The 23,584-nt window shown below is 48.2% G+C and overlaps 1 long non-coding RNA gene across 2 annotated transcripts; it reads left to right on the top strand.

Annotated features, from left to right (window-relative positions):
• Positions 1-892: 892 nt before the first annotated feature.
• Positions 893-12,410, top strand: LOC102549463 (uncharacterized). Of its 2 annotated transcripts, none has more exons than XR_015620550.1 (9): positions 893-1,001; positions 8,846-9,067; positions 9,253-9,426; positions 9,977-10,301; positions 10,438-10,529; positions 10,774-11,051; positions 11,390-11,581; positions 11,797-11,928; positions 12,192-12,410. It is a non-coding gene; the product is annotated as an uncharacterized LOC102549463 (long non-coding RNA). The 2 variants fall into 2 exon arrangements; XR_015620551.1 differs by having other exon boundaries at positions 893-1,011.
• Positions 12,411-23,584: the final 11,174 nt, after the last annotated feature.

Genomic DNA, 23,584 nt, shown 5'->3' with positions numbered 1-23,584 from the left:
TCATTCCCAGCTGTCTGCCTGATCCCTCTCATTGTTGCTAGCCCATTTTAAGTGTACGGAAAATCCCCAGTACTGGAGGAGCATGTGCGTTGGGCTGCAAGGCAGAGTAGCTGGAGAAAAGCTTGACACTCCAGTTCTTTTTTTTTTTTTAATATTTTTTCTTTTCCTTTATTGGATATTTTCTTTATTTACATTTCAAATGTTATTTCCCTTCTCAGTTTCCCCTCCAGAAACCCCCTATCCCATCTTCCCACGCCCTGCCTCCATGAGAGTGCTCCCCTACCCACCCACCCACCCATCCACTCCCTCCCTACCTACCCTCCTGCCTCCCTGCCCCAGCATTACCCTACATTGGGGCATGGAGCCTTCACAGGACCAAGGACCTCTCCTCCCATTGATACCCAACAATGCCATCCTCTGCTACATATGTGGCTGGAGCCATGGGTCCCTCCATGTGTACTCTTGGGTTGGTGGTTTAGTCCCTGGGAGCTCTGGGGGTCTGGTTGGTTGATATTACTGTTCTTTCTATGGGGTTGCAAACCCCCTCAGTTCCTTCAGTTCTTTCTCTAACTCCTCCATTGGTGACCTCATTCTCAGTCCAATGGTTGGCTGTGAGCATCCACCTCTGTATTTGTCATGCTCTGGCAGAGCCTCTTAGAAGACAGCTATATTAGGCTCCTGTCAGCTTGCACCTCTTGGCATCCACAATAGTGACTGGGTCTGGTGACTGCATGTGGGATGCATACATGTGCTGTGGTGGCTCTCGTTGTGCCTCTTGACTTCTCCGTGTCTTAGCCACAGTTTAAGTGGGAATCCTCTGCTTACTTAGGAGCGGTTGCCATGGTGACCTGCCAACAGGACAAATACAATTCTAAGAGGAAGGAATGGCATCATAGAAACAGAGAGAGCATCCAAGGTCAACACTGCTGGGAACTCTGCTGCCTGGGATTCTAGGGCAGCCGGGACATCAGCCTTGACAGGGACTGCTCAGGACCCCACAGGTGAGCAAAGGTGTGCTCACACCCATTCCCCGACCTGCGTTCACTCATAGTGTGGTTTTAGGTGCCTACCGTATCCTCAGCACTGGTGAACACACACTAGAAACCACACAAGTTGGTGAACACTAGGGACCAGGAAATTTAAAAATATAAAATGGGAAGCCTTTGTTCACAGGAAGCTGCTAACCATGGGGCAGATGATACGTCAGGGATGAGCCATGGTTACAATTACCCCTGAGTTACAGGGCAGGACCACAGAGGTAGATGGGGAAGAGAGAAGAGTTCCTTCCTGCAAACAAAGGAGCCCCCTGGAGGAGATGACATTTAAGCTCGGTCCCAAAGGGTACAAAGGGAGTAAGCACAGAGGCTCAGCCACAAAGCTGGCTACCCAAGGTCACATGCTGGAAACACATCAGACTTTGATGTCTGGTTTATTCTTTACTCAATCCGTATGCCTTTAGAGGCCAGAAGATGGGCTCTGGACACCGTGACATTGGTCATAGGCCACAGGCCCCTCTAATTTCCCATCCCTGCACCCTTTGATTGATCCATTTAGCCACAATTTGGTGACTCCTCTGTTCCATAAGAGTCATTACAACTCACCCCATATACTCTCCAGCCCTTCTATCTCCCTGACCACAGAGCCCAAGGAGGAGAAGCCACGTGTCCCTATACCAGGTAGCCTGGAGCATTCAAATTCTGAGTCATATAAACTATGGCTTCCACAAGCCCTCTCTGCAGTAGTCAGAGTCAAGCTATTCTATGAACAGGTCTCTAAATTAGTGAAAAGCTGGGGGTCCTGTGGTGGTTTGAATATGCTTGGCCCAAGGAGTGTCACTATTAGGGGGTGTGGCCTTGTGAAGGGGGCACACCTTGTTGGGTGTGTCACTGTGTGGGTGGGCTTTGACACCCTCCTAGCCATGTAGGAGCCAGTCTTCTCCTGTTTGACTTTGGAAGAAGATGGAGAACTCTCAGCTCCTCCTGTACCATGCCTGCCTGGATGCTGCCATGTTCCTGCCTTGATGATAATGGACTGAACCTCTGAACCTGTAAGCCAGCCCCAACGAAATGTTCTCCTTATAAGAGTTGTCTTGATCATGGTGTCTCTTTATAAGCAATGAAAACTCTACCACGCACTGAGGTATGGCTGTGAGGTATTGCCTGATCCTGCTTTTGTTTGGAGGAATGTGGACTTTGAGACTTTGGAAAGCAGTGGAATGCTTTAAGCGGGACTCAGTGGGCCATCCTAGTTGCAATGTGGAAAACTTTGTTGCTGAGGGTGATTTAAACGGTGTAGACATGGCCCAAGAGGTTTCAGTGGAGATGAATTCCAGTGTGCGGCCTAGAGACTGTTTTGCGGTATGTGGATGAACAGTGTGGCTGCTTTTGGCCCTTGCCTGAAGAGTCTACCTGAGGCTAAGGCACAGAGATTTTTATTAATTGCCCTGACAAAGGAGGTCTCATAAAAGCCCAGCAGAGACGTTGTTTTCTGGTTCAGTCTCATGAAGGGGACTTTGATCAAGCGTAGCGAGCTTAGAAAGGAAAAGTACAAAATGTATGTTTCTAAGAATAAAGGGTCACCAAGAAGTAGAATGGAGCTGAAACCTTGGTTCAAAGAGATAAACAGACTAAGAGAACAGTGACCTCGGTGCAAGATCCCACCCAGCTAAGATTATTGTTTGGGTTTCCAGTTGACCAAGCAATAGTTTTATCTAGGCATTGTTATCTGGTTATTTTTTTTCACTTGGACTTTTAATCTGGAATGACTTACATTTTGGAAATGGAGGACACAGTCTCTTGAGGCACAGTGGCCATGAAAAGCTTAGGACCAGGCATGGTGGCACATGCCTTTAGTCCCGGGAGACAGAGACAAGCAGACCTCTGAGTTCAAGGCCAGCCTGATACAGAGCAAGTTCCAGGTAAAGGAAAAGCTCAAATCTAGGCATGGTGATTCACACCTTTAATCCCAGCATTCAGGAGACAGAGCCATGCAGATCTGAGTTTGAGGTCAATCTACAAAGCGAATTCCAGGACAGCCAAGCTTAGGCAGTGAAGGAGTTGGAAAACAGAAAGCTGGAGAACAAGGTGGCCATTTCCAGCCCCTGCAAGCAGCAAAACTCGGCAGCCTCACCATGTAACTCTGGCTTGAGAGTCAAGAATAGAAGGGACGACTGGGACAATTGATGCTGGTTAGGTGGAGCTAAGAAATTAGCGGCGATTAAGAAGAGACCAGCATCACTGAGGTGAAATCTTCTGGGAAGTGTTTTCTGAGAGCACAAAGAAGCTGTGTTCCAGAGACGGCCAAGGTCGTACCTCATACTGCAGCTGTCCTTAGTAATGTGTAAGAGTCACCCAGGTGACTTTGAAGGTATGAAAGGATCACAGAGAACAGCTGAGGCTTGGCACTGTGAGAGGCCATGGAAGACCATTGGGGAAGGTGCAGCCTTAGTTACAGTTGATGACCCAGGACTGAAGGGGTCATACAAAGAAGTTGAGGCCTGACACCAAGAAGAGAGCCTATGAGAGGCTCTTGGTGGAGCCTAGTTGCAGCAGAAGACCCCAGCATATTGGAGATGATCACCAAGAGCAGCAGTAACAGTGGAATGGAGTCAACCAGAGCCTGCAGTCCTACAATGGGCAGAGCTGGAGAAGTGACCCAAGCCCAGAAGATTGTGTGTGGATCACAGACATTGGAACAAGAAGTTGTAATGCTGAAGTTGCCTTGCAGACCCCAAGAAGGCTGCTAACAGGGAGTGGAACCAGCCCAGGAGAAAGAAGTTTGTTGTAGTCAACAAAGACGAAAGGAGTTGGAGATCTGAAGGCCGCTTTGACATCAGACGTGGAGATACAGAGTTTGGAGTCTGCCCAGCTGGGTTTTGGTCTTATTTGGTTTAGAATTTCCTCAGTATGATGTTTTGGAATGGTGATGTATATCCTATGATGTTTAAGGTATGTGATCTGCTTTTTGATTTTGACTTTATAGGAGAGTACAGATATGTGAATGAATCAATCTCAGAAAAGACTTTGAAGGTTGGACTTTTAACATTGTTGAGACTGTTATAGATTATGGGGGACTTTGGAAATTGAACTAAATGTATTTTGCATTATGCTATGTTTAGGTATGCCCCCCCATAGACTTGTGTGTTTGAACAAGCCTATGGGGACCAAGGAGTGGAGTGTGGTGGTTTCAATATGCTTGGCTCAAGGAGTGGCACTATTAGGAGGTGTGGCCATGTTGGAGTAGGTGTGCTACTGTGTGGGTGGGCTTTGAGACCCTCCTAGCCATGTGGGAGCCAGTTTTCTCCTGTTTGACTTTGGAGTAAGACATAGGGCTCTCAGTTCATGTCTGCATAGATGCTGTCATGCTTGCTGCCCTGATGATAATGGACTGGATCTCAGAACCAGTGAGCCAGCCCAATTAATGCTGTCCTTTGTAAGAGTTGCCTTGGTCAGGGTGTCTCTTTATAGCAATAGAAACCCTAAGACAGTCCCTCCACCTTGCACATTCCCAGGTCTCTGTGAGCCAGCAGACCACAGAGCATGAGCCAAAATGAAAACAAATCAACCATGTCCTGTTCTAAGGAGTTTGATTCTCACAGAGGAAAGAGGCCTGGCCAGGCTGGGACAACATGAAATGAACCAAAATAATGTGTGCCTGATGAGAGTATTAGGCAAGACTTTAAGGTCAATTTAGCATGATTTAAATATTTCCCACTCGTTACCAATCATTTAGAGTATAATTTCCTTTGCACCCCTCCCCCAAACTTGAAGTTTTATTTTAATGGCTTTGCGATTTTGAACCAGATCATTAAAATTAATGATATTCCCAGTGTTCCTATGTGCCTGGTAGAATCTGATCGGTGTTTTTTCCCTTTATAGATCATCAGTAATAGAACACTTTAATGGCCCTAATAGAAGGGCACTCTCTCTCGCTCTGTGTTAATGAATAATTTCCATAGCCAGATATGGAACCCCCAAAGAAAGAGGAAGCGTATTTTATTAGGCACGTCAACGCCAGACCCTAAATAATTCAGTCCCCCAGATTAAAATACTTGATGCTCTCCATGTTCTAATGGGAGATAATGAAATGTCCCCAAATGCTGCCATCTTAAAATTAACATCCTTTGAAATTCTAAAATCAATCAATGTCAACGACAAGAGCTGAGTCTAATCCTTTATCGATTTGCACAGCCAAGAAAAGGAAAATGGAGGCTGGCTTAGATTGTCCTTCAGGCTAGCTGACTGCTGGCCAGCACTCTGAGTCATGCAGTCTTTGTCCTAGAGGACGGAAAACACCAGCTGGTGAGTCCCCTGCTTTTGAGTGACAGACATCAGTGCTCGTCCTTAAGCGCCCAAACCCATGCATAGCACACATCCCCATGGGATGAGTTCTGTCCCCTGCATGCACTTAAAGACCCTACATACTCCGGGTGAAGGTAGGGATTTTATTGGGGAAACCATCTGCCATCCTACTCTACATCCTATACCTCTACATTCCATAATTCTATTTTACTTCCTATAGCTGTCATCGCCATTTATAACCACTTTCGTTTTTTGGGGGAGACCCCCAGTCCTTTGGACATCATACTGGGTTTTGTTTGTTTGACTGTTCATTTGTTTGTTTCAAGCTAATCTCGCCTATATCACTCATAAAAATTCAGGCTCTTTTATTTTCCAACTGCAACCAGGTCTCTTGGAAGAATGTATAGCATTAAGGTAGTAGATGGATGACTGGACAGATGGATGGATAATGACGTGTAGAAGGATGGAGAGAAGAGAAGTAGATAGACATGGATAGATAAATGCATGCATGAATAGGGTGTATAGATGGATGGGTAGTGTGTGGATGGGATAGTAGATAAATGGAGAGATGGATGGATGGGTGACTAGATGGAAAGGTGGATGGATGGGTTGATGGATAAATGTATACTAAACGGTGCATGGGTGGATGGGTTATGTGGGTGGGTAAATGGATGGGGGTGGGTAAATGGATGGGGGATGAGTAGGTGATAAGTACATGGTAAATGGACAGATGGGGAGGTCGGATGGCCTACTTGGTAGTTAAGTGGATGAATGAAGGAGAGTATTGATGGTGAATGATAGATTGGTAGATAGGTATGTGGTGTGAAGGTACAGTGTGGATGAGTAGATGAGTGTATGATGGGTGGATGAACTGAAAGGTGGGTGGATGATGGGTGGATGAACTGAAAGGTGGGTGGATGATGGGTGGATGAACTGAAAGGTGGGTGGATGATGGGTGGATGAACTGAAAGGTGGGTGGACTAATGGATGGATGGATGGATGGATGAAGGAAGGATGGATGGACAGATGGGTCAGTTGGATAGATGGGTGAATTGATGGATTAACAGGTGGATGGATGGATGGATGGATGGATGGATGGATGGATGGATGGAATGGTCTATTGGATAGATGGATGAAAAGTTGGTATGTGGAAGCTGTGTGGATGAGTAAGTAGGTAGGTGAATGATGAGTGGCTGTCAAGGTCCGAATGAAAATGACCTTCAGAGGCTCATAGATGGGGATGCTTGGCTCCTACCTAGTGGAATTATTTGGAAAGAATCAGGGGATGTGGCCTTGTTGTAGTTGATGTGTCGATGGGGATGGGCTCAGAGGTTTCAAAAGCCCATGCCATTTCAGTACCTCAGTCTCTCCCTCCTTCTCTCTATTTTCCTCCTTCCCTCTCTCTCCTTTTCTGCATCCAACTTGTGAGTAGGAACATATGCACTTAGCTCCTGCCTTAGCACCATGCCTACTCGCCTGATGCTATGTTCTTTGGCATGACAGTCGTGAACTAACCCTCTGGAACTGTTAGCCCCCAAATTAAATACTTTCTCTATAAATTGCCTTAGACATGGTATTTTGTTGTGTTAACATAAATGTAACTAAGACTGTGGTAGATAGGTGGATAGATGAATGGGTAGATAGATGGATACATACATACATACATACATACATACATAAGTGCATAGATAGATACATAGATAGATACATATAGATACATACATACATACATATATACATAGATACACAGATACATACATACATAGGTGCACAGGTACATATAGATACATACATAGATACAGATACATACATATATGCATAGCATAGATAGATACATAGATAGATACATATAGATACATACATATATACATAGATACTCAGATACATACATACATAGGTGCATCGATACATATAGATACATACATAGATACAGATACATACATACATAGGTGCATAGATACATACATAGATACATACATAGATACATACATATAGATACATACATAGGTGCATAGATACATAGATACATACATAGATACAAATACATACATGCACAGCTAGATACATAGACACATATAGGTACATATATACATAGATACACACAGATACATACATAGGTGCATAGATACATAGATAGATACATATAGATACATACATAGATACAGATACATACATGCACAGCTAGATACATAGACACATATAGATACATACATAGATACAGATACATACATGCATACCTAGTACATAGATACATATAGATTCATACATAGATATATAGATACATACATACATGGGTGCATAGATATATAGATACATACATAGATACAGATACATACATACATACATACATAAATATTTACATAGTAGGATAGAGGAACCATGGGTAGACATATGGAAGAGTGGATTAATGGATAGAAGGTATATGGATCACTGTTTGGCTCCCTCGCCATTTTCCCAGTACAGAGAACAGTATCTAGCAAAATCTTGTTGGCTTGGTGAATGGAGTGTCAATACTGTTGGAGTCTCCACTACACTGAGAAATCCATGGGCTCACTGCTGCCTGTCTGTTTAGGACTCTCCCTTCAATACATCCAGGCAACTATTGCCTACGGTGTTTGTATCTGTGTCTTAGATCCTCTGAGTGTTCTGCAGCCCTGCTGACAGTGGCTCCCCTTGGGCAAACCTGTACACACTCAGCTTCTTCCCACAATGCCATCTGTACCTGACACTCAGTAGGCCGTCATCTCACCACACAAGTTTTCCCTCTGGCAAGAAAGCTCATGAACCAACACAAAGAGAATACCAAAGAAGAAGCTTGAATAATTCAACAAAGAGCCAGTGGAGTCCAGGCGCCTCACACAGGCCCTGGCTGAAACTCAAAGGAAACCCAGAAAATGGGAATTCACGGAAAGTCTCTGCATGAAGATTAAAATCGCCCTGTGATAAAACAGCCTCATGTATCAGAGTCAGAGACTGGAGAAAATAAGAAAATCCCGCAAAGTAAATTGAAATTAGGTCAGGAGGACCAGGGAGAAATCACAGTGAAAATGCAGTCTATAGAAGAAAATCGAAAGATAGCTGCGAATTGAGTGTGGAAGGGAGCCATAGTCCGTTCCGCAGGAAACACGATGAAACTCCCCCAGCTCAACTCTGGGCCTCATTCATGCACAGAGGACGCCTTCAACATGGCTCACAACATGGAGACTCCCTGAAGCATCCCAAGACACAGGCTAGGATTTGTGGCTAACAGTCTTCAGATGGCTGGTCAGATACTTTGCCCCCAGACACATCTCTATGAGGACCAGGCCTTTCCAGCCAACCATAGCAAGACAATTAATTATCACCCACTCTGCCTGTCTCTGGGCTCCCTGGCCTGATGCCATCTGAGCAGCAATTCCTACCTGCCCTGGGCCCAGCAGAGGGGACCTTCACCCCTTTTCATAGCCACTTCATCATGGGCCCCCCCAAAGAGTGACTTATGAGGTGGGCGTAAACTGGAGCATATTATTCTATCTAATGGAGTGCCTCTTTCTCTTCACCCCTAGATCTGCCTTCAGCAGGAACCCTGTGGGCTTAGTGGCCCTGGCACCTCCTCTTGGCGACCCTATACACCAATCCTACAGCTCTGGTGGGAATTCTCACTGCATGAGCTATGACTAGAGTCCAGCTCAGTCTTGATTCTCCCTACAAGACCCCATCATGGCTCGCCCACTGAAGGCCCTGAATAGAGGCTACCCTACTGTACTTCAGCACAGGCCATTAAAAAGGTGGTAACAGCTATGAAGAAAATAGCTATGAAGAATAGCAGCTACGGGGAAATCCTGGGGGCGGGGGTCAAGGGTGGGAGTATGAGGAAAGTAGACTGAACCAGTGTTCTACCCACCCCCTGGATGGCCATGGGGATTGAAGGGTAGAGGGACTGTATAGGGGACCCGCAACACTATCCCTGCAGGCTACTGAAAGACTTGATGGAAGCTACGGGAAGGTTCTGAGACAAGATGGATATTGTCTGGCTACACTGTTGCAACTAGTATCCAAGACGTGAAAAGCCAACAGTGTGGCCAGGGAGAGACGAGAAACAGAAGACAGCAGTATGGTTTGGATCCAAAATGTCCCACAGACTATGGTTTGGATCCTTTTCCTCCTGGGTTTTTGGAGGTCATAGAAACTTTCATAGGTAGGGGAGGGCCTTCAAAGGTGATTGGTACCTGCCCTGTTTGGCATGGCTCTGTACTTTGCTTTCTGGCCTGTCGTCTTGAGAAGCCAAACACTTCCGCACCCTGTCACGTCAATACCCCCACCCCCACTCCAACTCCCAGCTACTACAGGCAGAGCCTCTCTGCCTTCCTGGCTCAACCCAAGACCAATATCATAAAACAAGACAAATCCTTTCTCAAATTGTTTTCTAGTCAGACACAGTCAAAGTAAGGTCAAAGGTGGAGTTCGGGATGAAACCATCAGATGGTAGGGTATGCGCAGAGGGTGGATCCTGGTTCCATATCATTCCAGAGTCCACCTCGATCCCAGGAAGCCAGCTCCCCTTTCCCGTGGGGGTGGATTCTGCCCTCCAGAGCTTTCTCTGTCCTGAGTTTTAAGTTCCTCAGCTGACTCAAGTGCCCACAGGACTGGCCCTGCCTCTTTCCTGGGCTCTGTATTCTGCTTCTCTGTCCTCGTAGGGCAAGATCTACACCATGGTCAGCTGTGAGTCAGTACTTCCAAGGACTCCTCTCTACCTGGCATACTCCCAACCTGATCGTCCTCATCCAGTTATTAAGGGGTTTTTCTTCCCCTTGCTATCCACGGAACAACTCAATTCTCCCCACCTCGAGGAGCAGCCCCTGGCTTCTACTCACCACCGAGGCACCCTGTTTCATTTTCACATAAACATCTGTCTCCCTGTCTGTGAGGAGACTGCACCACCCCCCGAAAGAAAGAAGCAACATAAACCAGGGATGTCGCTGGCAGCTTCTCGGCTTCCCCGGCTTCTGGAACATGGCCCAGGTACAGGAACCAGAAATGTAAATATTTGTCGAATAAAACGCACGGAGAAAGAGGCCACTTCTCCAGGGAAGTCCACGGGAGCAGAAAGGCCTCACGAAGTGTGTGTGTGTCTGCCAATACGCCATTTCCTTGACAGCCGAGACCAGGAAGCCGGTAGAGGAAGACTGCTGTGTTGGCTGTTTTCCTAAGATTTAAACAGGTTCACGGCCCAAGAGCACGTTCGTCATGGTAAGTCATGGAGGCGAGAACACGCTGCAACTGATCCCATGGTGCCCATTGTCAGGAAGCAGAGGGCAATGAATGTTGTCCTTGACTGAATTGATTCTAGACACCATAAAAATGGTGTCACCCAAACTCGGGGGCAGTCTTTCCTTCTCAGTTAAACCTCTCTGGAAACTCCCTCACAGACACACGGGGTGGGGTGTGCTTCCCTGTGTTTCTGTGGTGTGCCTAAATCCAGGCAACCCCATAGTGAGGATTCACCAGCACTGGCTAAAGCATCCCTCTGCGGGACGGAACGGAGCTTCTCGGCCACAGCACAGCAGTCACTGACGGATAATACAGGAAAAATCAAGGCCAGATCCCTAAGCCACGTCTAAGATGGGGGTGTCCATGTACCACCAATTCATTTAACTCTACCTGCATTGTTCTCCCTCGGGGCTTTCTGCAGCCCCTCCCCCACCCCATCACTCCTTTCTCCTAGACTCTGACCTGTAGAGGCTTCTTCCTACAAATGGTCTCTGGGAAAAGGTAACTAGCCATCCCCTCCTTGTCTTGTAAAGCTGAGGTCACTGTTGCAAGGCTGACCTTAAAAGGCAGAGTTATCCCAAGACACCCCTGTCCCCAATTACTCTTCTTTACATATATAGAAAGTGACACCTTCTCACAGCCCTGTGCTTGCCCGCACCTGGATCTTTTATACTGTCAAGCTTGGTGCCTCCCTCATCCCCACAGGGCCACGGGAGAGCTAACCAGCTATTTGTCTGAAATCTTGACCATGAACTCTGCAGCCGGCCCGCGGCTCAGTGCCCCCAGCATGCAGTTCAGCAGAGCTGTCTGCAAGCTGCTCACCCTTCATTCCTGCACAGAACCCTGTCATGGCCGTGGATGTGAGCCGTTCAAGATCACAGGCTGGGTCCTGCTCTGACTGGCAGGCTGGACGTGAGCCACGGGCAAGTCAGCCTGTCTGGGTCACAGCCCACATAGTCAATCATCCAGCCGCCAGGTGGTAGGCCGTGATCCCACCACCTCTGTCTCTGAGTAGCAAGATATCAGACGAGGTTAGTTCCAGCCCAGTTATTCAAGCTAGGCTCCATGAGAAAGGTTCATGGTTCAAGAGGGTCCTGCGGTTCTCCATCCAAAAGTCCCAGCTTCCTGACATCCAAGATGCTGTGCACCATCCCAGCATGAGGCATCCAGGATGCTGAACACTGTACACAGTGTCTCAGGTAAGGGGAGGGCTGTGTGCAACCCCAGCATCTCATGTTATTTTTAGTGTTGAGCAAAACTCCAGCACTCCAGGCGTCAGCAGTGAAGAGTGGTACCCCAGAATCTCAGATGTCTCTAATGCTTAGTGCTGACCCAGCACCTGAGCATCTATGCATTCAGTGATGCTGAAGAATCTCAGGTATCTGTGATGATGTGTGGTGCCCTAGCATCTCCAGCATCTATGGTGACACATACCCTGTGGGACCCCCCCCCTCAGTGTTTGCCCCCTGCTGAGCCTTGCTGATGCATGTGGAAGCTTTTGTTCTTAACAAAGGAACATCTAGGACCTTTCTGTTTGGCACCTGGGCAGTGGCACCTGGGAGGTGGCACCTGGGAGCTAACACCTGGGTGGTAACACCATTAAGTCAGTTCCTGTTTTTCCATTCCTGTTTTTCTCCTGAGGGCATGAACTTGTTTTTCCGCTGTGCTTCCTGGAAATCTCCACCTGGTGAACTTGGGGTATTTTTTTTTCTTTTCTTTTTTTCCGGAGCTGGGGACCGAACCCAGGGCCTTGTGCTTGCTAGGAAAGCTCTCTACCGCTGAGCTAAATCCCCAACCCCGAACGTGGGGTATTATATATTCTGTGAACCTCAGTAAAGCTTTGGCATTCTCGTAACACGAATGACCCGAGTATGTGTTTTTCCTTAAATCCCACAGGCCCACGCCCGGTTCTCAGTACCATTACGGTGTGGGAATACCCTAAACATCTAGGGAATCCGTATCACTTCTTTTTAACCCTGGATTTGTGTCCCTGGACTGTGAACTCAATAACAAGAGAAACCATAAGTGTTTACCTCTGTATCACCAATGCCTAGGACCCTGCCCGTTCACAGCAGGTGAAGGTGCACACGGGGAGGCCCAATGCTTGACCAATTCAAATTGGTTAGATAATTGTGGAACGCGCACCCTCAGTCTCAACATCTGTGCCAAGATGTTCCTATTGTTGCTTGAAAGTTTGGGGGCGCATTTAGAGTGGAGCCTCAAGACTTTTCCACATCTAAACTAAATGGACAGCTTAAAAAAAAATAACAATTTTCATGAAAGGTCCCAGAATGTCTCATCTTCTGGAGATATTGATGTCTGTTGTTGTAAAATTATAAAAAGTGGTTTTCTTTTACCCCCCCTCTAGATCTGGCACCGCAGTGCCCCGAGATACCTGGTAGATATCTTGCCAGAAACACACATCCCAACTCCATGGCAGCCCAGTGTCTCTGCTGACACACATTCTCCCAAAGTCAAATCGCCACAAGAAAGAACGCACAACACAATAACCTCTAATCGAATTGATAAGATATAATTGCCCACCTAAACATACAAAGCCCTGTACACATCCATCCCTTAAGAACATTCATAACAACCTGTAAAGGCACAGTGTGGAATCTTAACATCTGCCTCCATGTTCTCCCTGCAGTTACTTTGCAGTCTCCTCCTGTCTCTTCCTCCTTTCCATTCCAGTCTCCTCCTCTTCCCTCAAACTTTTCTCCTGCCCATCCTTCCTTCTCGTCCAATGACAGGTCTCATTCTGTCTTGTACCCGCCTCACCTGTATGACATCATCCCACAGATGTCAACTAACACACAGCACCAGGCACTCTCAAGGCCTCGCCCTCACTCCCTCTGTCACTCCTAAAAGTCCGTCCTGATTTTTGCAGAGGTAAATTAGAAACACACCTGCAAAGCAGGACAATCTTTCTTTGATGGAGACTTGACCACTTGGAGTTGGGACACACAGCAGCTGAGGGTTTAGGATTTTGGACTCAAGCTACCCTGAGTTCAAGTCTACCTTCTGCCACCTACCCTTGTGCTGGATAGCTTTATGTCGATTCAACACGAGCCAGTGACATTGGAGAGGAGGGGACCTCAACTGAGAGAAAATGCCGTCATAATATCTGGTGGTAGGACACTTTCTTAATAATTAATCAATTGTTAATTAATGTAATAATTATATTGTGATTAATTAATGAACAATTAATATAAACAACTGATTGTTGATGAAGGAGGGCCCAACCCATTGCGGATGGTGTCATTGTAGGCTGGTGACCCTGGGTTCTATAAGAAAGCAGTCTGAGCAAGCCATGAAGAGCAAGCCAATAAGCAGCGTCCCTCCATGGCCTCTGCATCAGCTCCTGCCTCCAGGTTCCTGCGCTATTTGAGTTCCTGCCCTGACTTCCTTTAATAATGGACCACAATATGCAAGTGTAAGCTGAATAAACCCTTCCTTTCCCAACGTGCTTTTGGCCATGGTGTTTTACTACAGCAATAGAAACCCAAAGGACTCTGGGTGAATCATGTGACCTTTCTCCCACTTCACTGTTCCCTCTGTGAAATAAAGCCAAGGCTTGGGACAGTGTCCTGGGTTAGTGAGAGAGTAAGATGGGGCAGTGCCCACTGGGACCTGCCTACGGTCCCTAAGTTCATCCCAGCTATCTGAGATTCACACAATTGTAGGAACATACCGTGTACAAGGCATGCCTATGTGTGCTCAGACTCAGATGTGCATGAGTACTTCAGCCATGAGCCCAGCACCCAGCACAGACCCAGTTGCCTCTGACTCACAGCAAACACAAAGGGAAGCTGCTCCCAACTGCACTCAGCTGAGGGTCCACAGCACAAGATAAAAGCAGTATGTTCTTGACCCAACGGACACTGTCTGTGTCACTGCCCAGCATTTGGTCTTCCTGTTTGTCCCAGAGTCTCCTCCCCTTCTCGTGCCACCTGACTACCCTCTCCTTGGTGACTGGCTGGCTGGAAAGTGTCAGACTGAAGTTTGTTTTCCTAGCAGGAAAGGGTATCCTTTCTCCATCCTCAGCGGGAAGGGACGGAGCCTGCATCCTACGCCCTCCCCACTCTGCAGGCCAGTCCAGCTTCCAATACCAACGTCTACCCCCGGTTCCTTCCCAGCGTCCAGCACAGCCACCCTGTAATGGTCTCACCTCCGCAGATGGATTGATATTGAACGGAGCAGAAAGCATCCATGGAGGACATCAGAATGCCACGGGTCAAAGAGAAGAGCACCCTGGGGCCGCTTTGAAGCGCCATTCACTTCTGACAACCTGGGCATCGGCGTGAGAGCCCTTTCCACAGACGCTCTGGTGCTGGCCATTCCTACAGGTTCAGACAATCCTGCACAGTGTGTGTGCATACATTTCAGGAGAAAGGTTGTTGGCAGGCAATGCAATGAAACCAGAACGTTCAAGGGACAGATTTTACTGTCCTTTGGAAGCTAAATGTCCCCTACTGGCTTGTGTTTTCAATTTTTGGTCACCAGTTGCTTGTGCTATTTTGGGAGGTTTTAGAAAGTTTAGAAGGGAAGAGATAGCTGGGCCCAGGAAGTAGGTCCCTGGTGGGAGTATGGCTTCCCTGCCGCCTCCTCCGCTTCTTTGCCACAATGACGTAAGCTGTTCCATGCTGCCGATCCCCCTCGGCCACAATGAACTGATGCCCCTAAAACCATGAGCAAAGATCTATTTCCTTCCTTAAACTGTCCCCTCAGTATCGTGGTCACAGAGACTAGGAAGTTGATGGATCCAGCCTCTTATAGCTGGGTGTGGGAAACGTGGCTCTGAGTCTCCTCGGAGCCACAGCATCCAGAGGACAACACAGGCGCTACCCTGCTTGCTTCCGATCCAGTGTTATTGCTCCTTCCCAGGCTACAGGGAGAGCCAGGTTCTGCTCAAGTAGACTGAGTACCTCGGCATGGGGTTGAGAGACCCCAGACTGCATAGATCACCAAGGAAAAAAGAGGAAGAGGTGGAACAGAGCCAGGAGCCGGGGCAGATGCAGATAAAGCATGTTGGACTCGGGTACAGAGTTTCATTGTTAGCCTTCTGTCTAAGCTCCACCCTCACAGTTACCTGGCAACAGCCATATATGTTCCGCCCCACAGTCACCAGTCATGGATCCCTTCCATTTCTGCCCCAGGAAAGAATCAGGGCTGAGGAATGGGGACCTTGTCTGGAGCCACATTTCTCTTTCCACCACGTTCGGGACAGCGCCACGCTTCTGCAGGTTGACTCAGAACCTGACAGGGTACTTGGGAAATGGCTCACAGGGGTGACCAGAGCTTTGCTTTCTGTAGAGACAGCAGAGGCCAGGGCACCCTCTATGAGTCCCCTGTGCGCATCCATCATGCCCCGAAATGTTTCATACCCACAATGCTCCTGGGCAGGTACTGTTGATCCTTCATTTCACTGAGGAATACGAGGCTCAGATGTTAAGATCAAATCATGTCTTCATAGCTCATGCTCCTCAACTTGGTCTGGAATTTTCAGGGTCCCATGACTGACAATGGCCTAATGGTCACACAGGCTAGGCCCCTCTCTTAACCCTTCCTGTTCTGAATTCTCCATAGTAGAGCTCGAGAGACTGATCCAACCCCCTCCCTTCCGCTCAAGGGCACTGTGGCCCAGAGGGATGGAAGATCTTGAGTCTGTAACCGAATCTGTACCTGAAATGGCATCGCTGGGTCCACGGCCCTGCCTCTGGTGCTGGCATCCTCGGTAGGCAACAGCTCGCCCTGGTTGCTTTTGCGACGACGGACCACTGCCTTCCCAGACTATAGGGAGATCCAGGTTCTATTCAGGTAGACTGAGTACCTCGGCATGGGGTTGAGACACCCCAGACTGCATAGATCACCAAGGAAAAAAGAGGAAGAGGTGGAACAGAGCCAGGACCAGGGCAGATTCGGATAAAGCACCTGGGATACAAAGACTCATTGTTAGCATTCTGTCTAAGCTCCACCCCCACAGTTACCTGGCAACAGCCAGGTATGCTCCGCCCCACAGTTACCTGGCAACAGCCAGGCATGCTCCACCCCACAGGTATGCCTGACATTATAAAAGGGGCTGCTTGCCCCCTTCCTCCCTCTCTTGCTCATGCTCTCTTGCTCTCCCCTTCTTCCCCATTCCCCTACCCGCTTCACTCCACATGCTCATGGCCGGCCTCTACTCTTCTCTTCTCTTCTCTTCTCTTCTCTTCTCTTCTCTTCTCTTCTCTTCTCTTCTCTTCTCTTCTCTTCTCTTCTCTTCTCTTCTCCTCTTCTCTTTCTCTTCTCTCTCCTCTCCTCTCCTCACCTCTCCCCTCTCCTCCCCTCCCCTCCCCTGTCCTGTCCTCCCTCCCTCCTTCTCTCCCCCTCCCTCTCTCCCCCTCCCCCCCTCTCCCCTCTCCCTTGTCTCATTCTTTCATTGGCCTGGTGTGGTTTGTCCAGATGCAAGCTGAGATTTCTACCCCAACACTCATAGGCACTGGCATCTTCATGGGAGGCAGATGTAGTACTTCTCCCTGAGAATCCTCCAGCCATCATTGTTACAGGAATGTGCTGCGGGCTAGAGAGGTGGCTCAGCGGTTAAGAGCACAGACTGCTCTTCCAGAGTTCCTGAGTTCAAATCCCAGCAACCACATGGCGGCTCACAACCATCTGTAATGGGATCCGATGCCCTCTTCTGGTGTGTCTGAAGACAGCGACAGTGTACTCACATACATAAAATAAATAAATCTAAAAAAAAAAAGAAAGAAAGAAAGAAAGAAAGAAAGAAAGAAAGAAAGAAAGAGAGGAATTCTTGGGTGTTCGGTTTGTTACATGGGTCCCATCTTTATGCCTTCACCCTTCTCCCCAGTTTTCTGTGACTCCATTCCCTCTGTCAGACAACTCAGGGTGAGCAGGGGATCTCCAAGCTTCTATTCCCTCTGCCCCATGACCTGTCAGCCTATGTTACAGCAGGCCATCCCGGTCAGAGTTCCAGGAGTCCATGCTACATGATATATGCACCACTTTCCACAACATGGCTGCTGTCTCTCCTGCTGTCATCTAGTCTTCTCTGTGGTGACCACTCCCTGGGAGGTGAAGGACCCACGCCAGCCTTACACCCACTGCCCCAGGTCAAGACTAAGTGAGTACCAGCTTCCCACCTTGGATCAAGGCCAGACCAAGTTCCATTCTCCACCCACAGTTCTCCGGAGGAGCAGGGACATTCTTGAAAACCCACAGAATGTACTGACTGATAGTCACTTGACCCTCTGGTCCCAGACAGAGTTTGAATGCATGTCATGTGGTTGCTAGCCAATAGATTCAAAGGTCAACATGCTTAGCCAATAAGTTTTAACTATAACCTTACTGATATAACCTGCATCCCTAAAAAGTATTACAACTGCTTGTTATAGTCATTTGGGGTCACCTTCTAGCCACTCACCATGAGGGGCTGATTGAGGGTCAACCTTGACATGTTGGAAAGGTAAACCTCATTCGTTTGCATTGAACTCCATTCTTTTGTCTCAACTTGGAGGGTTTCCTAGTAGTTAAGACTCACTTTGAGCCTTATACAGGTACCTAGCTCCCTTCCATTCCCAACTGTCACACGCATTGTTGCACGGTGGTGATCCCCAGCGGGAAAGGGCCCCCCTGTGGTCTTTCCTTCACAGCTCCTTTTCCCTCATACTCCACCCCCCACATATGCACCCTACCAAGGAACCGCACATGTAACCAAGATGGTGCTGCCACTTGCGTGTCTGCCGGTACATCACATTCTCCAAGTTTAACTTCTGGATTTAAAACACATGAGCCTTAGAACTGTAGTTCTGGAGAATGGTTTGAACTAAAACTCACGAGAGAAGTCCTTGTCCAAACCAGTGGGGCCCCAGAGTGGAGGTTTGTCTTTCTTGTGCATTTGAAAACCCACTGTCCTGTCCAGCTCTCCCTGCTGGTGGTGGGCAGCCCAAGACCCTTTCTTCCTGTGGCTCCATTACCCCATGGACCTTGAACCCCTTCTCTGAGGCAGAGAAAAGAAGGGAAGGGCCACTGGCAGCCAGCAAAGGCCTGCACAGGAAAAGACAGACACTCCCATTCTGGGTGAGCTGGTAAAATCTAGTCCATTGCTTCAGCAAGGAGAAGGACTTGGGGTCCCATGTCTTCAGACCATGGACGATGTCTTAGAGACAATTTAAATAGGCACACATTTTCTAGGGTCATCTCCACAGAGAATTTCCCACGAATCTTGCTTACAGTCCTAAGTAAGGCTGCGACCAGGATTTCCTGGTGCTTTTGACTTGCCCATACACAGGAGCCCCATATAGCCCACTGGCTAGAGAGTTGTCTGGAGCAGATCTCCTGTCTGAATGACTGATATGTACTTTGTAGTTGGTTCACTGGGCCCTGTGTTGATAATCTGTCTGCCACTCTTGTTTACCTGGCACTGGGCTAGACCATAGCCAAAGCCAACATGCTGGACCCACCCACTCAAGGTCTGTAACCAGACAGAGAGAGGTCTGGACCAGAGAGAGCCTCCGAGTCCCAGCTCAAAATTCCTGAGTAGAAGAAAGTTCATGACATCATAAAGGTCCAACAATCATGCAATGGTCTAGGCTGGCTTCTCCACCCCACCCCCTAACTCCCCACCCCCACTTCCTTATTCCTTATCAACCTCTGTCCTAGTTTGATGTCTACTTCTGTCGTAAGCACCATGACCCAAAGCACCATGGGGAGGAAGGAGCGCACTCATCCTAAGGGGAGGTCAGGGATAGAACTCAAGGCAGGAACCTGGAGGCAGGAACTAGAGCAGAGGTCTAGGAGGAAGCCGCTCAGTGGATTGGGCTCCTGGTTCACTGAGCTTGCTTTTTTATACAACCCAGAGCCACTCCCACAGGGAGTGCATGGCCCACAGAGGGCCGCACTCTCCTGTATCAATTGTCGATCAAGACAATACACCACGGGCTTGTGAGCAGATCAGTCTGAAGGAAGCACTTTCATAACTGAGGTTACTTCTTCCCAGGTGGCCCTAGCTTGTGTCAAGTTGACAGGAAAACTAACCGGCATGGCTTCCTTATCTTTCTTGTCTCTATCTATCATCTATCTGTCTGTCTGCCTGCCTACCTGTCTGTCCATCCATCTGTCTGTCCGTCTGTCCATCTATCATCTCTCTATCCATCTGTCTGTCTATCTATCATCTATCTATCTATCTATCTATCATCTATCTATCTATCATCTATTATCTATCTACCTATCATCTACCTATCTATCCATCTATCATCTGTTCATCTATCATCTATCATCTATCTATTATCTATCTACCTATCATCTACCTATCTATCCATCTATCATCTGTTCATCTATCATCTATCTATCATCTATTATCTATCTACCTATCATCTACCTATCTATCCATCTATCATCTGTTCATCTATCATCTATCTATCATCTATTATCTATCTACCTATCATCTACCTATCTATCCATCTATCATCTGTTCATCTATCATCTATCAATCTATCTATCCATCTATCACCTATCATCTATCTATCTATTATCTATCTGTTCATCAATAATCTATCCTATTCTATCTACCCATCCATCCATCAAAAATCTATCCATATCTATCTATCAATCCATCCATATATCTAGCTATCTATTCATCTATCATCTATCTATCTTTGTGGTTATGTCTGTATCTAGCAGTGGCATATGTCACCTGCAGTACGCAGACGAGGGTGTTGGGTATCACTCTCTATTGTCTATTCCTTTGATGTAGGTCTCTCCCTGAACATGAGCCTCATATTTTCTTGACAAGGCTGGAGACCAGCAAGCCCCACTCATCCTCCTGTCTCTGCCCCACCCTGAACTATGGTTAACAGGCATGTGCTGGATGCCCAGCTTGTCGCGTGGACGCCAGGATCCAAACTTGTGACTGTGCAACGAGCTCTCTTACCCACCCAGCCATCCTTCTAGCCCTGCCTCTCCAGCCCTTCCCTTACATTTCCTCAAATGTTGAGCGTGTCAACCATCATAGAAAGGCTCTCCTGCCAAGCAGATCCCCACTTCATTGTTTTATCAGCAGGAGAAGCTCCGTGTGTTCGTAGCTCCCATCTCCAGTTCTTCTCGCCCCCCAAATCTTTATGACAGAAATCGCTGGCTGGGTCAAAAGTGAGAGACCCGTGACTAACATGAGTCTATTGGCTGGGGACTTGCCACACAAATTCTTCTCTTTTTCTAACAAGTTATGTTTCCATGATTTAAGCAACACTTACCTATTGAATAATATTTTTAAAAGGCAGACAAGACGGTGGGAAAGTGGAAACCCGTACTCACCACAGCTCCATCCTTACTTTGTTGTCATACATGACATCAGCGCTGTAGACTACACTTTCATCTTCCACTCCGTGTAACTCCTTTTGACACAGTAGAAATCACGATGTTAGGAATCCTGTCACACTTCCCATAAGCCTGCGCTGTGAGGATGCGGCGTGCTGTCTTTACAAATATGTCATGATGTCCCACGTAGTGACTGAGACAGTTAGCACCAGATTTTGTCAGGAAGACAGAAGCTATTCCAGGTGCTCTGGGAGGCAGGTTTGGTTATGGAGATTTGGGGGTAAACAGCTGTTGGAGGAACTGAGGGGCACGGGTCAGTGAGACCAACATCCCATTGGACTGTAAGAGTCTTACAAACTTAACTGCTGTCACCTTCATCAGCCGATTGTGTGGAAAGGGCCCTCAACTTCTTGTGTAGCCATGACAAGGGAGAGTGGGCTGTGTACCACACAACCCAAGGAACTCCAAAGACAGCAACAGCTACCCACAGCTAGAGCGAGGCAGGAGGCAGATGCCTGCTTCAGTGTCTGAAGGAACGAACTCCTCCAGAGCTCTACCTTGGACTTACGGCCTCCTGAGCCGTGAGCAATCAACTATCAGTCCGGCCACTTTGCTAGATGACCCCAACACACCGGAGGCAAACCATTGTCCTCTAAGCCCAGGGCCATGTCAACCACCCTCAGAGATGGTAGCCTCTGTCCACTGAGGTCCACGGTCAGGACTGGAGCCCAATCCTGATTTGAGGTCTTGTGATTCATTTCACAGCCTGAAGAGCAGCCAGGTTCTCTGTGACGTAGGAGCTGCAGCCCCTTCACCACCTGCCCCCTGCCCCTCCCAAACCTGGGCCCTCTGTGCAGTTCCCCAGCCACGTAGAGTGGAGTGTCTAGGACAAAGGCAAGTTTAGCCACAGGGCTCGGGGAAGGACTGCATACCAAAGGGCAGAGCTCAGAATTCATGCTAAGGCCTCAGCCCAGCCCATCCATCCACTCTGTATCTGGCATGGAGAGAGACAGGCTGCCTCCCAGCCCTGGGAGGAAGCTGCTGACTCCTGTAAGCTCACCCACTTCCCTTGCAAACTGCTTAGACCGCACTTCATGGTAATTATCTCTGACGTGTGTGTGTGTGTGTGTGTGTGTGTGTGTGTGTGTGTGTGTGTGTGTGTGTGTAGGCCAGCGGCCTCTCCAGGGTGGCTTTCATCTTGCTATAAGAGGCTGCCTGGCTTGAGTGGGGTTTTGCTGCGGGTCACAAACCACAGTACCACGAATGTGGTTGCCCATCTCTGAAGTGATCTGATGGTTCAACAAGCGGCGAAAAGAAGTCGAGAGTTAGTATTGGAAACTCGTTGCTCTTCAAGAAGGCTTTGCCCAGCTCGGGTAGGGATCAACCGTGGCCATAAAGTCCTCTATTGAGGCAGGGCTAGGGTTAAGTCAGGACAAAGGATTAAAGGACACCAGCAGGAACAGAGATCCCAGCTGTTAATCCTCCTGATTTTATAGGCAGTCAGCTACCTATTGAGTGGGGGAAGGTGAGGAGGCAGAAACACATTTACCATGGAAACATTAAAACCACACCAACCGTGTAACAAGCACTTGTAAACATGACCTTGTACAGCATCAAACCTTACCCTCAAGTCAGCTGGGGCACATCCCATGTGAACCCATCCTTTATTTCTGCCAGCCACACCCACCCAGGACAGTGCTCCTCACCCTGGCTATCTCTGACCTATGACCCTCCTCAAACCCACCATTTAGGCCACGAGCAATAGATATCAAGACGGTAATAGCGATGTGCACCCCATCAACAACACTGCCCAAGGTTCTAATGCAATAGTCCCCGAGACACCAGGCAGGGATGGGTGAGGCTTGCACACTTCCTGATCTCTCAAAGCCAAGGAATCTGCCAGCAGAAATCATCTTACTCATTCTCTGAGTAGAGCACCTATTGTGTGTTGGGTCGCATGATCTTGTGTGACTGCTTCAAGTCTGTCACCAACTGACAGGTATGGGAGTCAGAGCTGCTGGAAGGGACAGTGCGGAGCCTTAATTAGGTTTCTGTCACTACCACCCAGCACCATCTGTAAGGGTTCATGGTTCGCAGAAGAAAGATACCTCAGACTCGATTAGTGTATAAACGCAAAGGGTGTTTTATTCTGCAGAAGTCTAGCATGCTGGGGTCTCCCATTACCAAGACCGAGAGACAACCAGATGGGCTTGCAGGCCTGATTTAAAGCACATTAGAGGATTCCTGGGTAGGCAACCTTTATGTACTCCATCTCTAGGGACATTTCATTACTGGGGCATGGAGGTTGCTGAGGAAGTCTGGAAACTGCTGCTGACCCTTTGTCCTTGCCTCAGGCCCAGGTGGCAGGGTGAAGTGGGGGTGGGGCAGCTTCTGGGGACAGGCCTCGCCTGGACTTGCCCAGTTCTTGGAAACAGAAATTTAGGCCTCATCTCTTGAACTGCCCATTTGAAGCCTGTCATGGAGTCAGCCAGGCCTTCTCACACCTGTACTCTTTGGAGCCTGTACTGGTGTGTGAGACAGGCAGTTGCTATGGCAGCTCACAGGGAGGGACGGTTCATTCTAGCTCAGGGTCGTGGTTGCTCCAGCTCCAGTGCTTAAGGCCTGTGGCAGCTTGATGCATCTCGATGGGAGAACGTGCCAGAGAGGGCCCTCCAGATCCAGGCCTCCAAAGGTCTGTGCTGGGCGTTCTACTGCAG

Source organism: Rattus norvegicus, chromosome 5, assembly GCF_021556685.1.
Source record: "Rattus norvegicus strain SHRSP/BbbUtx chromosome 5, alternate assembly SHRSP_T2T, whole genome shotgun sequence".
NCBI lineage: Eukaryota > Metazoa > Chordata > Mammalia > Rodentia > Muridae > Rattus > Rattus norvegicus.
The sequence above is the reverse complement of the archived record's forward strand: the minus strand, read 5'-3'. Positions and strand labels throughout refer to the sequence as shown.